At 37.8% G+C, this 15,845-nt stretch overlaps 1 long non-coding RNA gene across 1 annotated transcript; it reads left to right on the forward strand.

Moving 5' to 3' along the window:
* The first annotated feature begins 45 nt into the window (after window positions 1–45).
* On the forward strand, window positions 46–5,598 carry LOC148214229 (uncharacterized). The gene is made up of 3 exons (XR_015793465.1): window positions 46–253; window positions 709–1,117; window positions 5,570–5,598. It is a non-coding gene; the product is annotated as an uncharacterized LOC148214229 (long non-coding RNA).
* The last annotated feature ends 10,247 nt before the right edge of the window (window positions 5,599–15,845 follow it).

The raw sequence follows: 15,845 nt of genomic DNA on the forward strand, positions 1-15,845 counted from the left end.
CTATTGGTTCATTCGAACGATCATGGAAGCGACGGCCCGCCCCTCTCTTGCGAGCGGGAGGAGTGAAGAAGGTGGAGAGGACCCCCCTCGCTAAAGCTAATATGAGAGCTGCGTAGCTCTGAGAAGCCAACAACAGCTACAAAAAACTGGCGGGCTACGACGTTGACAGATTCGCCGAGAGCCCGCTTGAATTCTTCTCCGAGAGTTCAAAAGGCCCAGTCCCCTTCGCAGGCGAGATAATTTGTTTTAATAGGTATTTATTACTCTTAAACGAGATCTTAATCTTGGAGTCGATCAGCAGATTCGATAGCAAAGCTGGGCAAGGATTTTGGAGGGAAAGGAGAGTGAGATTCAATCAGCTCTCAAACATATGTAACACCAAGGCAGTACCAGGCATGTACTTCATGCTTACATTTCTTGACTGCTAAATTAGTTATATGGTTATTTGGCAGAATATTATTATTCCCTAGAGGGCCACTTTTAAGTATCCTCTTCATATCCTCAGCTTATTACTTACTAGGGGATGACAAACAACAGGCTATAAAATTAAAGAGAGGCTCGTACTAGCTCCTGGGAAGCCTCTGCTTCCATGCCATGGCAGAATGTTCCTGGATTATTGCTGTTCTGTGGGGAGGCAGGGAAATGTGCTAGCAAATGCAACAGGGTATGACTATTCTTACCTCTTCTCTTCTTGTCCTCTGTTCAAAGCATCATCTCCACCATGCATTAAGGAGATAAATTGATGATGGTTCTTCTTGTTGGGAAGCGATACTGAAACCAGTGAAATCCACCAACTACTTTCCTCATCTTGTCCTGCATTAAAACTATAAGATCAGTACTACTCGCTCTCCTCTTTACCAAGACAGAAGAAGGTTCCTGTATCTGGGCAGCAAACATTATTGGTGGATTGTACTCAAGGATTGTACTTTAAGGTGGCCATCTTGGCTGGACCTTAGAAAGAAATGCTTCTTCCAGCTTCTATGGGCAGTACAGCATTGCTAAAGGAGCAGCCAGCTATTCTCTCCCACACCTGCAAGCCAATGTGAGATTGGCTAAGCAAGTAGGCAGAAGAAGCAACCTATTTTTCCTGAGGAGCAGCCCTGCACTCCGTCACCAAGTGAGTGAGGAGGAAAATAGCCCTTCACCTTTTTGTCTCCTTCTGAGTGGGCCAGCTAAGCAGAAAGAAGGACTAGATTAGCATATCACTCTAAAGTCACAGTGTGGTTTATTTGGCACCAATTTAATGTTTGGGTCAATTATCATTTATTATACAAAACCTGGCTTAGTTTTATTCCTAATCCCGATCAGAATGAGAGCATTGAGCATTGTAGAGAGAGAAAACAAATTATAACCAGAAACAGTGACCAATCTGTATAGTATTGCCTAAAGCACCTTCTTTCTCCCTCTGGATTGCACAGAATAGAGAATTTGGTTCACTGAGCAAATGCACCATCAGAATTCAAGTGAACAACTAAGTGAATGAAGGGCTTGTTTTCCATCTATATACTACTAACTCTCATGTCTGTAACCTTTAACTGGGCAAAATGGTGCATCATAGGGCAACAATTTTTGAACCAAGGTACCTCAAATGGGCTAACTTACAGAATGCATCCAAAATCCAGGACTCCTGACTCCCATGGGACTGAAATTTGTGGCCACTTCAGCACTACTGTGCTGTCATAGTCAGCCCAGATCACATGATTGTCATGGACGTATCCCCAACTTCTTTCCCACCTCCCTCTGTCCTCTGCGCCCAGTTGGCTGGTGGCATGGCCTGACAGGTGAGAGTGATTGGCTGCTTTGGAAAGGAGGCAGAAATTTTAAATCTCTTAACAGTAGTGGGTGTTGAGGGAGTGACTTGGATGCCGGCTGGTGAGGGGGGATTCTGGTGCTCAATGGGTGAGCTGTCTTCCTCCCTTGAAGAGGAGGCTTCACCGGGGCTCTCCTGAGGGTCATGAGGGGAGGACAAATGGTGCAAGCCTATATTATATGTGAAAATGAGGGAGGGAGAAAGGAAGGAAGATTGCTGACGCTCCCTGCCAGCTTCCCACAAGCAAAGTCAATGGGGAAGCCAGCGGCAAGTTGTAAGTTGCTCACATTCCCACTACTTTTTTCCCCTTGATCATTCTGTTTCTCTGTTTAGGTAAGGAAATATCTCTGAAACGATGACCCAATGGGTCACAGGTTGTCTAGTATTTTACAACACTCAGGTAGCACCATGTACCTAACCCATTGTGCTGCTTCACTGAAAGAGAATGGCCTTTTCTCCCTTCCATGTTTCTTGTCCTACTACCAGAAGGATACAACCCCGAGACACAGAAAATATCAAGAGGCAGCCACAAAAATTGAGTTGAACTGTGCAAGTTATAATTCAAGAGGAATTCAACTGAAATGGAAGTTCTACTGTCTTTGCACAAAGTTCAGCTTTTTATTTTCTTGGCAGTAAGAATTGAAGAGGTGGAAGTTACTACCTCTTCCAAATTCTCACCTAGATTCTCTCTCTGCAGAGCTCTACTTGTTTACATATCCTATTTGGGTGATGGGGGCTTAGTCATCCAGAGGGAACAAGGGCAAGGCAGCTGCTCCTTCAAGGAGCAGCTTCCAACTTTGCCCATTTACTTGCCCTTTCCAACTGGATTATCAACCACACAATTTATGGCCTAAGGTAGAGCAACAGTTGATCCTCTACAAGCCAGTTGCCCAAAGCCAACCAAGCTAGTTTGGCACCCAAAACAGAAATATCCAGTGGCACATTTCTCAGGCTGTAAATATACATACATTAAGTAACTTAATGATTCTTTCAAACCCAGCCAGATAAAGGAAATAAATTATGTAATTTATGTAAACCAGAACTCCGTCCATCTGGATCGCAGCAGGATAACTCTCTGAAAATAGTACAGAATCATATTTGATGGAGTGAGCAAAGCCAACAAAAGAAAGAGTATGTTTCAAAATGGGTCAGATTTTTCTGGAGGCTGCATGGGAGCCTATAGGAAAGGCAGTTGGGCAGCAGCTTGGAAGATTATTGACTCCTCCATTCTAAGCCCCATTCTCAGTCATGTGACCCAGAGCAGCTATTAAGATGTTGGAAAGATTTCGAGAAGCCATTCTCTCCATGCTTTCCCTAACTTGTTATTCCTTCCAACTCAACAGAAGGTTGGATTCTGTCCATCTGCTAATCAGGGGGATAACTCTCCAAAAGCAGATCAGAACTGGGCTAATTATGGTATGGAGAAATAAACCAGCAAAGAAAAAATCAAGCTAAAAAATTAGTTAAATCCAGCCATGAGCTATGGAAAAAGACATTCCAGGGGGAAAAAAATGCCATGATGCATCATTATGGGAGATGCAGTTGGGCAGTAGCTTGAAATGTTGTTGACTCCTCCAGTCTAAGCTTTCCTCCTGGTTATAAATGCAGCACAGAGCTTATGCACCTTGCTCTGTGCTTCCCAGTGTGTAGATACAAATACAGATGCAGTGTGAGAGGACAGCAGAAATGCACATACATACCATCTTAGTTTGTTACCTTGAAGAAAATACAAAACCTACTAAGGCCACTGCACTGTGCTGCTTCTATTGCTGATTTGAGTTTTGTAAATTTGTTGTCAAGAAAAATATTACCATTTAATTGTGAGCTCCCTAGCAATTTATGAAGGATAGCAGTTGGTATGTATATTTTAAAATATTACACATATGAAAGATACAATCCAGTCTCATACCTAGAATATGTGCAGAAAGTTTTCCCACACTCTTGAGTAACCACCTGGAAATCATTAAGCAGATCCAAGGATTACAAAGCAGTTTCCCAACCACAAAGCTTCCCAAGCAGGCTGTCTTTAATTGTAGAAACCTAACTACTGGGTTGTTAGCCCCTACAACATTTGGACATCATACAGCCTTGCTAGATTCATATCTACCAAGTTGAAGCCTTGATCATAGTAGATCATAACTCAAAACATATACAGCCCACTCCTACACAGAGATAGTTCAAAGCCCTTCTAAGCATTACAGAACTTTCATTTAAATTAAGAGCACATAGAATTGCTAGCTTCCTTAGAAACAAATTCTACTTAAGAATGAGATTTACCCTTCCTTTCCCAAAGTATGACTGAATCTTTTGGGGAGGTGGTGGGTGTATGTTTTTGTAAATTCCAGCTTTAATCTTTTGTTTAGTTTTTAGCTATTTTCTTTATAAATTTATATGGGGAAATATGCAATAGGGAGTACTTTATATCTTATTCTATTACCTATCTTTTGCCCATTTTCCTTTGCTTTACCTTAACAACATGAGCTAGGAGAACAGTGAAAAGAAAAAATGAAACGTATAATTCTGAATTGCACCTCTGTTTTTTTGCAGGAATTTGCCTCGGTAGTAGTGGGAAGAGGACAAAACTGTTACATTTCAGGCATCCAAATTTCTTTTACAGTACTGTATTTCATTGTAGCCCACCTTGCTAAAATATGCCTATGTGAAGGAAATCTTGAGCATATACAGAAACGTATTTCATTTTCCCCTTTTCTCATCCCCTGACATCTATTTTTGGTAGAAGAGGGGTTCTCAGTTGGGCAGTCTTGATTTGTGGAGTATTGAAAAAAATGCATTGTACTTTTAAACAGACATAAAATCCAGCTTCTCTAAAGCCTATAATCTCTCCTGCCAGAAAGAATAATCCCTGAACTAATTGCCAAGACTGCACAGTAGAATATACCACGAAATACGTGTAGAGTACTGTATCAATACATAGTGCCCTTCATTTTTCCTATTTAGTACTAGGAGATGAATTGCAAATCTAAAATATGACTTCCATGAAATGGAGTTTTGGAATCTCACATTTAGAAAACTTTCTGCTTAATAGAGTTCTGATCAATTGTTTCCAACATACCACTTAAAGATTTGCTTTGTAACATCTAATGAGAAAAGTACATTTATATGACAAAAGAATTATAATGGGGCTATAAGTTAAGTATCTTCCCAAACAGCATATGATGAACATTCATAAAATACACATTAAATGTGTCTTACATTTGTATTCTTTGTAGGCCTTTTAAAAAAGCTTTATTAAAATACTGAATGAAATTTGCAAGAAGAATATAGAGTATTTTGAGACTAATAAAATAATCTTATTCATATCTACCCAGCTGTAACTCCTGTTTCCATATAGGTATATATAGGAACACAGCCTAAATTATGTATAGTTTGGTGATACATGTTCTACCATATTCATTTTAGGCTTGCCATCCTTCCTATTTTCTCCTCAATTGTTGAAACTAACAGTGTGAGCTTTCTCAAATGCTTTTTCAAAGAAGAAATTCAGAACTGTAATGAAATTCCTCTAGCTGCTTAGAGGCCTCCAATTATTTATATCATTGAATGAAACATTATTTCCACTAATGAGGTTGTAAACAATAGTTATCTCTAGTTATGCAGAAAATTTTACACAGAAACAGCCACTCTAGAATCTAACCTCATGATGAGCACTTATTGTATTCATATGTTCAGTTTATATTCTGCCTTTCATGCAGAGCCAAAGTGGTATACATAATTCACCCTCTTTATTTTTCCTCACAGCAACAACCTTGTGGGGTAGATGCGCTGGATTTTGAAGGTAAGTCAGGTCAGGCTTGGTGAGTAACTGGATGGAAGACTGCCAGGGAACACCAGGGCTGTAGGCAAGACTTGGAATTTGAAAAGCATCCTAGAAGAAACCAATGGCAAACTTCTTTATTGTTGCCAAGAGAGCTGCAGGGATCTGTCCAAGAAGTTGGGAATCATGCTTTATTTTTCACTATGAACATATTAGAAATATACAGTGTATGTCTCTGTGTTACTGAGTTATGATAGCAAATCCATGTTTTTGTTAATGCTCAATCACGTATGGATTTTAATGGTTTGTTTTTGTATTGAACTGTGTTCTTATGTTATGTAGAAATATAAGCCACCTACATTTCTTGGAAGGAAGCTCAATACCCTGGGGCTCAGATGATATTCTCACCCATTCTTCTAGTCCATAGAAGAGGGCCAGAAAGAGAATGAATATAGCACATTAGTGGGAGAAATCTGATTTCTAGGACTATTGTTTTGACTTGTCCAGGTGGCAGACTACTGGCATGAAATAGGATGCATTTCACAAGGGCTAGTAAAAATGTATTTGGCTAAAATGGAATGAGTTTCTCTAGAAGGGCTATAAATTAAATTCTTGAGGGTGAGGGTAGGAACAGAAACTTTGAAGCAAGGATCTCAGATAAAGACGTGTCCACTGTAGAAATTGAGAGCATCTCAGTGAAAAATCAGAAAGTAGTCATGGTCTTTACTGGTTATACACTAATGTTCCAAGCTTGGAAAAATAAGATGATCTTGAACACTTTGTGCAAAAAGGCACATATAATTTAATAAGTATAATGGATGATTCTCATTATTGAAATGTATCAGCTGAAGGATACAATTTGTTCAAAGGGAACAGAAACAATAGAAAGGGAGGAGAAATTGCTATATATATATATTAAAACATCTCTTCCTGCTTAGAACTCCAAATAAATGAACCTCCCAGTGATGTACAGAGTATCTGGGTTAAAATAAGTATAGAAACAAATAGAAGTAATACTATTGTTGGTGTCTACTATCACTTAGCCAAGGAGAAGATTTAGATAATGTTTTCCTGAAACTATAGAGCTGGTGGCAAGAAAGCAAAAGCTCAGAACAATCTGAGGTTAGGAAAGGATGCTAAGAATAAGAAAAAGGGTTTATTTACATATGGTCAAAATAAAAGGAAAAGGAAAGAATCAGTGTACCAGCTGCTCAGTAAAGAAAACAAAATGCTAATAGGTAACAAATAGCACAGCTACTATTCAGTCATTTAGTCACTTGTGACGCTTTATAACCTGATGGCTGGAGTTGTAAGCTCATGCTTATATTATCAGTGATAATTATCCACCTTGCTGGCCTCTTTTTCAGTTGCCTTCAGTTTTTCTAAGCATCAAGGTCTTCTGCAATAATTCTTGCTTTCATGTTATATGTCCAAAAATATTTAAGCTTTAATTTCATCATTAGTGTTTCCAATAGCATCTAGTTTTACTTATCTAATATTGAATGATTTTGTTCTTGCAGTCCAAAGTATTCTCAACAATTTTCTTCAGCCTGATGATCCAGCTTTTACAGCCATGTTTCAGCTGAGAACAACAGCTTGACAATATGTACCTTTGTTGTCAGTGCAATGTGTGTCTGCACTTAATATTTTGTCTAGATTTGTCATGGGTTTTTTTCTCCTAAACAGCAGACATCTTTTTATTTCATGGGTATAGTTGTTATCCTTGTGAATCTTTTAGCCTATGAAGTTTGTTACTGTTTCAAATTCTTCCTTGCCTGTTTGGTTTGGGTTGGCACGGCTTGTTAGAATGATCTGAATTTTAAAATGTTGAGCCGCAGACTGGCTTTTGCACTCTTTTTTTCACTTTCAATAAGAGATTTCTTAATTCTCCCTCACTTTCAGGTATCTTCAGCATATCTATCTGAAGCTGTCAATATTTCTCTCACCAATTTTAATTCCAATGTCTATTTCTTCCAGTCCGGCATTTCTTATTATATAAATATAAAAAGTAACAGTTTACAAACTTGATGCATTATTTTCCCGATGTTAAGCCAATTACTTGCTTCAAATACAGTTCTAAGTATTGCTTCCTGGCCATCATACAAATTCTTCAATAGATGAGGTTGCCCAGTATATCCATATTTTAAGGGCTATCCACCCATTTACTTATTACCTAATCAAAAGCTTTAGTGTAATCAATAAAGCAAAAATAGAATATTTGGGGAACTACCTTGTCTTTTCCATTAACCATCAGATGTTTGTAATGGGATCTTAGGCATCTGACTTCTGAATCCAGCTTGTATCTGGCAGTTCTTGTTCCATGTGGTGCTGTGGTCTGGATTGCAAAATTTTAAGCATTATCTTACCAGCTTGTGAATAAGTGAAACTGCATTCTTTAGCACTGCCCTTTTTGATACTGGAATATAAATTGATCTTTTGCAATCTTTTGGACACTGTTGTGGTTTTTCATCTTTGCTTGCAGAGTATATAGTCAATTTGATTTCAGTGTTGTCTTTCTGGAAAAGTGGATATGTAGAGTCATCTTTTAGGTTGTTGGAAGAAGAAATCTGTTATAAACATTGACTTTTCTAGGCAGAACTCTATTAGTCTGTCTCCTGTTTTGGCTTGTACACAGAGACCAAATTTCCCATTATTCCAAATGCTACTTTGCTTCTAACTTTAACATTCCACTTGCTTATAATGAATATGCCACCTTTTTTAGTGTTGTATAGACAAGGTATTGGAAGTCATCATAGAAATGTTAAACTTCTCCTCCACCTGCATCTATGATTGGAGCAAATATTTGGAATACTGCCCCATTGATTTGCTTACATTGGAGTCAAATTGAGATAATTCTATCATTTTGGGAATTGTATGCAAGCACCAGCTGTAATGCCCTTTTGTTAATAATGATGGCTTCTCCATTACTTCTATGATTTTCCAGTCCACAGCAGAAGTTCTGGTGTTCCCCTGATGTGAAGTTCCCTATTCTAGTCTACATCATTTCACTGATTCTCAGAATATTAACATTCAGTCTTGACACTTCTGCACTGACAACATCAAATTTGCCTTGGTTCATGGTTCTGGCATTCCCCGTACCAATGGTATAGACATCTGGCCACATGAGAAACTAAACATCTTTCAGCTTTAATCCAGCCACATCATAAGAACCACTGCTACTTATAATTGTCCTCTCTTTTTCGCAGTATCTTGTTGGATACATTCTGACCTGACTGGCTCATCTTCTAGTACAATGTTGGCATTGTCTTGGTTGATTTTCTTGGCAGAATATTGGAATGGAATGCCATTTTATTCTCTAGTAAATTGTATTTAGTCAGATCCTTTATCTATGACCTACCTGTCATGGATGAACCTTCTTGGAGTGTATACTTCTAATGATATAGTTCAGAGCATCACTGTAGTGTGCAGGTCCCTTCACCTCTGCAAGGTAACTATGAAAGGGAAGGCAAAATTATTCAACTATTTTTTGTTCAGATTTTTCCAACCAAAAAATTACACATTCCAACAGGAAATAGTGAAGAGCAGAATGAAAGGGCAGGACTGAAACCTGAGATTGATAGAAATATGGTCAAGGAGTCTCTTGATACTTTGAATTTAAAACTCCAGGATTAGATGAATCACTGATTAGCTAGCTAGTAAATTGTGGGCTGGACAGCACGACAGTTATGTGGCTATAAAGTTGGCTCAACAATCACACTTAGAGGGCTCATCAGTAATTCATCATTAAATTGTAGAGAGATATCAAGAGGGTTGTTAGAATGATCTGTCCTGGGCTAGCTACTCTTCAATGTTTTTAATAACTACTTGGATGAAGGTGTGGAGGGAATGTTTATCAAATTTGCAGATAGCACAAAATTGTCTGGGATAGCCTAGAAAACAAATAAAATTAAAAATTATCTTAAGTTAGAGAAATGGGTTTAAAGTAATAGAATGAAATTTAAGATGAGAAAGTACAAGGTTTTTCATTTTGGAAACATAAAAATACAAGTACAGAATTGGGATTACCTGTCTTGATGATAATACTTGTGAAAAGCATCACGGAATTGTAGTTTAATGCAAACTGAATATGAAGCAGCAGTATGATATGGCTGCAAAAAAGGAAAACATAATTTTAGCCTGTATCAACAGAAGTATACTTTCCAAATCATAGGAAAATTTAATTCCTCTTTATTCTGCATTGGTCAGGTTTGTCAACTGTGTTCAGTTCTCTGTACTACCCTTTGAGAAAGATTCAGATAAATTGAAATGGTACAGAGAATGGCAGTGTAGAAAATAAGGGGACAAGAAACTAGATCCTATGAAGACAGACTGAAGAATCTTGGTATACTTAGCCTTGAGAAAAGACGATTAAGGGTGGATATGATAGTACTCTTCAAAAGTTGCACTCAGGGCTACTTATTTATGAATAAACATACTTACATTAGTGCTATAAATATCCAAATATATATCCAAAGAAAGCAGCAGCAACAAAAGGTAAATCCCACATTATGCATTAAACTGAGTGCCTCTACAATAACACCCTATTTCCCATTTGCTATCATGCAATACATGTCCTTTTATATATGCTAAATTTAATTTGCTATTTTCCTTTCCTTCTTTGGATTAATTATAAATAGTTGGTTTCGATTACAGGACTTTTCAATTTAGATTTCACCATCTTATCAGTTCTTTTACATGATATGATTTCAGAGTGTCATCTACCTTTTATTCAAATTGATAATTCTCCAAGAGGGTTGATAGATTCTCAAACTTTATGACTGAACATTCTTGAGTTGGAGAGCCTCTTCTGCAGTTTGGATGTAGCTTGCAAAAGAACTTCATGTCTTGCCAGAGGATGCCGGACCTCGGTAGCGAAGTTCTACCCCACTCCGCTTCTTACCTCTGTGCAGACCCTTAAGATCTCCTGTTTAATTACTCTCACTTTGATCTATCTGTGCCCATGCTTCCCTGTTTTGTATACAATGAAACTTCAATTTAAAGAACTAGTTGGGGAAGGGGGTGTCTGTTACAGTTGAATGTCCATTAACTTGCAAAATAATTCATACAGATTGTCATTTGTGTAATGCAGATGATATACCAATTATGTTATTTGCATATATATGTTATAACATACTGTATGTAACATATATATAATGTCATTACACAAGTTACATAAATTGATGCAAATAAAGTGATTTGTGTTTATGTAATGACATCATTATGCAAATAACTTTAAAATTAGCATACATTTAACTGCCATCTCCTTACCAGAATAGATACAACAGACTTGCCCCTTATTTCAGATGGATATCCGAACAGAAATTTTGTCTATTGTATTTAAAGTCTGCTAAATGAGGGTCTGCTAAATTGAGGTTTCACTGTATTTAAACTCTCAGTGAAACAGTTCTAGTAGAAAACAGGTAAAAAATGAAGATTGTTCTGCTTTGCATGTTTTCTCTCTTCATAAAAATGCAAATACATGAATGCTGATGATATAATGAGCAAAAATGTGTATCTCTTCACATCATTGTAAATGTATCTTTTACAGATCCAGATTAACCTATAAATGTGCATACCACTGATATTCAAAGCATAGTTTCATGACTGATAATTAACTTCTGCTGTGTCTGCACTGACACATAGTTGAAGTTCACATCACTAGAACTTATCCTAGAATCCAGCAAAAAAACCTAGAACAGTTTGCTTCATGCTACTGGAAATAGAATTTTTACCTAAACAACAAAAACCAATGCAGAAGCAAATGCCAAAATGTGCTTCTTTAAGGATGCAGTTACAGGATCCCAATCAACCTAATCTCATTTTTTGATAGAGTGGTCAGTTCAGTTGACCACTGGAATGCAATGGACATAATATACCCTGACTTCAGTAAAGCATTCCATGAATTCTCCCCTTAGTTCCTAGTAGAGAAGACAGCAAAACATGGGCTGGATTATGCTACCATTATATGGATAAAGACCTGGTTGAACAATAGTTCCCAATTAACATACAGTGGAGCAAAAAAGTATTTAGTCAGCCACCAATTGTGCAAGTTCTCCCACTTAAAAAGATGAGAGAGGCCTGTAATTTTCATCATAGGAGAGACAAAATGGGGGGAAAAATCCAGAAAATCACATTGTCTGATTTTTAAAGAATTTATTTGCAAATCATGGTGGAAAATAAGTATTTGGTCAATATCAAAAGTTCATCTCAATACTTTGTTATATATCCTTTGTTGGCAATGACAGAGGTCAAACGTTTTCTGTAAGTCCTCACAAGGTTTTCACACACTCTTGCTGGTATTTTGGCCCATTCCTCCATGCAGATCTCCTCTAGAGCAGTGATGTTTTGGGGCTGTCGCTGGGCAACACGGACTTTCAACTCCCTCCAAAGGTTTTCCATGGGGTTGAGATCTGGAGACTGGCTAGGCCACTCCAGGACCTTGAAATGCTTCTTACGAAGCCACTCCTTCGTTGCCCGGGCGGTGTGTTTGGGATTATTGTCATGCTGAAAGACCCAGCCACGTTTCATCTTCAATGCCCTTGCTGATGGAAGGAGGTGTTCACTCAAAATCGCACAATACATGGCCCCATTCATTCTTTCCTTTACATGGATCAGTCGTCCTGGTCCCTTTGCAGACAAACAGCCCCCAAGCATGATGTTTCCACCCCCATGCTTCACAGTAGGTATGGTGTTCTTTGGATGCAACTCAGCATTCTCTCTCCTCCAAACACGAGTTGAGTTTAGACCAAAACGTTCTACTTTGGTTTCATCTGACCATATGACATTCTCCCAATCCTCTTCTGGATCATCCAAATGCGCTCTAGCAAACTTCAGACAGGCCCAGACATGTACTGGCTTAAGCAGGGGGACACATCTGGCACTGCAGGATTTGAGTCCCTGGCGGCATAGTGTGTTACTGTTGGTAGCCTTTGTTACTTTGGTCCCAGCTCTCTGCAGGTCATTCACTAGGTCCCCCCGTGTGGTTCTGGGATTTTTGCTCACCGTTCTTGTGATCATTTTGACCCCACAGGGTGAGATCTTGCATGGAGCCCCAGATCAAGGGAGATTATCAGTGGTCTTGTATGTCTTCCATTTTCTAATTATTGCTCCCACAGTTGATTTCTTCACACCAAGCTGCTTGCCTATTGCAGATTCAATCTTCCCAGCCTGGTGCAGGTCTACAATTTTGTTTCTGGTGTCCTTCGACAGCTCTTTGGTCTTGGCCATAGTAGAGTTTGGAGTGTGACTGTTTGAGGTTGTGGACAGGTGTCTTTTATACTGATAACAAGGTCAAACAGGTGCCATTACTACAGGTAACGAGTGGAGGACAGAGGAGCCTCTTAAAGAAGTAGTTACAGGTCTGTGAGAGCCAGACATCTTGCTTGTTTGTAGGTGACCAAATACTTATTTTCCACCATGATTTGCAAATAAATTCTTTAAAAATCAGACAATGTGATTTTCTGGATTTTTTTCCCCATTTTGTCTCTCATAGTTGAGGTATACCTATGATGAAAATGACAGGCCATCTCTCATCTTTTTAGGTGGGAGAACTTGCACAATTGGTGGCTGACTAAATACTTTTTTGCCCCACTGTATGTCATGACAGAGTCCATTCTAGGCCCTATGCTGTTCAATTTATTTATAAACAAAATTCCTTGGGTAAGTGGTAAGAGTAAGAGGTTAGAAAATAGGATTATCACATTTGTAGCTGACACAAAAATGGAGTACCTTAGGGGTTAGTATCAAGATTCAGGAGGAAATTAACAAGCTGGAACAAAGGGCAGAAAGATAAATCTCATTAGGAACAAATGAACAATTTTACATTTGGGTAGGAAAAAAATTGTGTTTTTAAAAAAATACTGCATTAGTTATTGAACAATATGTATTCATAGAAAACATTAACATATTTGGATCTATGTATTAAGTATTTTAACTGGATTTCTGTATAATTACAGGAATCACACACAGTATGGATGTAGTAGAATAAACTGAAGCCTAATTCAGACAAGACTCAATTGAATACATTCAATAAATAATAATTCAATAAATCCAAATTGCAGCTGGTCCAGAATGTAGCAACACAAGTAGTAGCAGGGCCACCTGTGTATGTCCGTTTAGAGTTTTTGTGATTGAAGCAACATAAAATAATTAAATGAATACATAAAACTAATGCTAGCATTTTAGTTTTATATTTTATAATTGTCATGTTTTTAATGTTTTATGGATGTTTTCACTGTCTTTGTAAGCCATCCAGAGCTATTAAGGTATGGGCAGAATTTTATATAATACATACACATGGAACCTGTATTCTCCTTGTTATGAATATTTGATTATAGCAATTTCATTACTGGAAGTTATTCTAACTCCTATGGCTACCCATTCAGTCTCTCTCTGAAGTTACATGTAGAGCAGCCATTTATCTTCCACACTTTGGGGGGAGGGGGTTGTATATAGCATGTGTGTAAACCCCTGCTCTATCTGTCTACGTAAGTGAATGCTGTATATTCTGTAGTCTAAGAAGGAATGTGAAGATAATGGTTAAATAATTATTAAATTTGTATACCATATGACATCATATAGAAGAATCAGAAAAAGTATGCCAATACAATTTAGGTATCTCCAAATATTCACCAAGTGTGGAAGCATTGATGTTATTCTAAAGCTGATTTTGTAACTGATACTCTTCACCCTCAAATTGCCTGCACTGAGAAACACTGGCTAATCTCATTCCGCACATCCAAACTTTACCAGCTAAGAAGCTTGTAGCCTCCACATTATATAGAAGGTAGCCTCCTTATATGAAAAAGAACTGTGTCCTACTCATGGGCAGCGGAATCTATCCATAAGACAGGATATCATCAAGGGGATGTTTCATTTTTAGGGGAAGGCATAGGATGGTAAAGAACGTCTTCTTCCACTTGCTTTTAACTCTGCAATATCAGTTAGATGAATAGGAAGGGTTACAAGCAATCTTGAAAGGAAGAGGTTAAATCTACAGAAGGCACAATGAATTTATAAGCACAAAACGGTTTCATTATCAACTCAAAGGCCTTTTTGTGCGCTTATTTAAGTTTTAGACACTGAAGCAGAAATTCATTTTTCCTTTAAAAAAATTAAAAGGAATGATCACTGAAGTTCATCTCTACTGAAGGCTTTCTCTTTACCTGCTGCCAACAAAGGAGCTTGTACAAAAGTTTTTAGATGATATTTGTTGTATTTGTAATTGGTATTTGTAAGCAGTGTATATGCTGTTTTTGGACAATTGTTGAAAGTCTAACACAGAACATTTAAGCAAGTACCACGCTCACTATAAGACCAGGCAGAAAGAGTGCTGCAAACAATTTAAGACCAGCCACAAACCAGAATTAATCATCAAGCTATCAGTTGTTTTGTAAAACTTTATTTTAAATTCCTGTAGTTTTGTGTTTAATTATATACCTTGCATTCCTGTTGGTACTTTCATGATTGTCCAGGGGAAGTCTGCTGTTTTCCTTACCACTGAGGCTTTCAAAAAATGTTCATGAGCCAATAAATAGGTGCAAATAACAATTTGAGGTTTTTGTTTTATTTTTAAAAAGCATATTTATTGTTTAAAAGGCCAAGTTGAGAAATTGTGTGATTAAAAAAAGCACAGTGCAAAAGTTATCCAACATAAAATTCTATACCTGTTCCTCTCAAGCATCAAGCATTCTTATATTGTTCCCACAAAGTCTCCCATTATAGTCAAAGTAGCTGCATTGAGCTTAATTCATAAGTTAAGATGTAATCCATTAAATTCCCATGCTTTACTACCATCAAAAGGAAATGATGCTATGCCAGAAATGCAATTTGGAAAAAAAAATTGTGCAACATGCTAAAACATCTTCAGACCAATTAGTTAACAGCGATTCCTTTTGGACAGACATTCAGTTCTGCATCACACACTGCTTCCCAAAGATGGTACAAGAACTACTGTTATCTTTCAGACAGAAAGGATGACTATCTCATAAGGATTCTCCCCAACGTATGTTGATGAGAAATTTTCCACACAACTCTTCACTGAAATTCTTTTCCTAATATTTTCTTAACTCAAATAGAATATTTGTATTATTAGTATAGGAAGAATGTTATGCTACTTTTGCTGTTCCCCGTTTAAAACAGGACAGAGTGATGCTTGAATACAGTACTGTACACCAAAACAAAAGTTTTGGAGCACAGTTCCCCCATTCAGAACCCCTTTAAAAAGTGGTTCAGTTTGACCTTTTTATTGAACGCTACAGC

This window comes from Python bivittatus, unplaced genomic scaffold, assembly GCF_059951505.1.
Source record: "Python bivittatus isolate LINGU-HERP-01145 unplaced genomic scaffold, Pbiv_v1 ctg000700_np1212, whole genome shotgun sequence".
NCBI lineage: Eukaryota > Metazoa > Chordata > Lepidosauria > Squamata > Pythonidae > Python > Python bivittatus.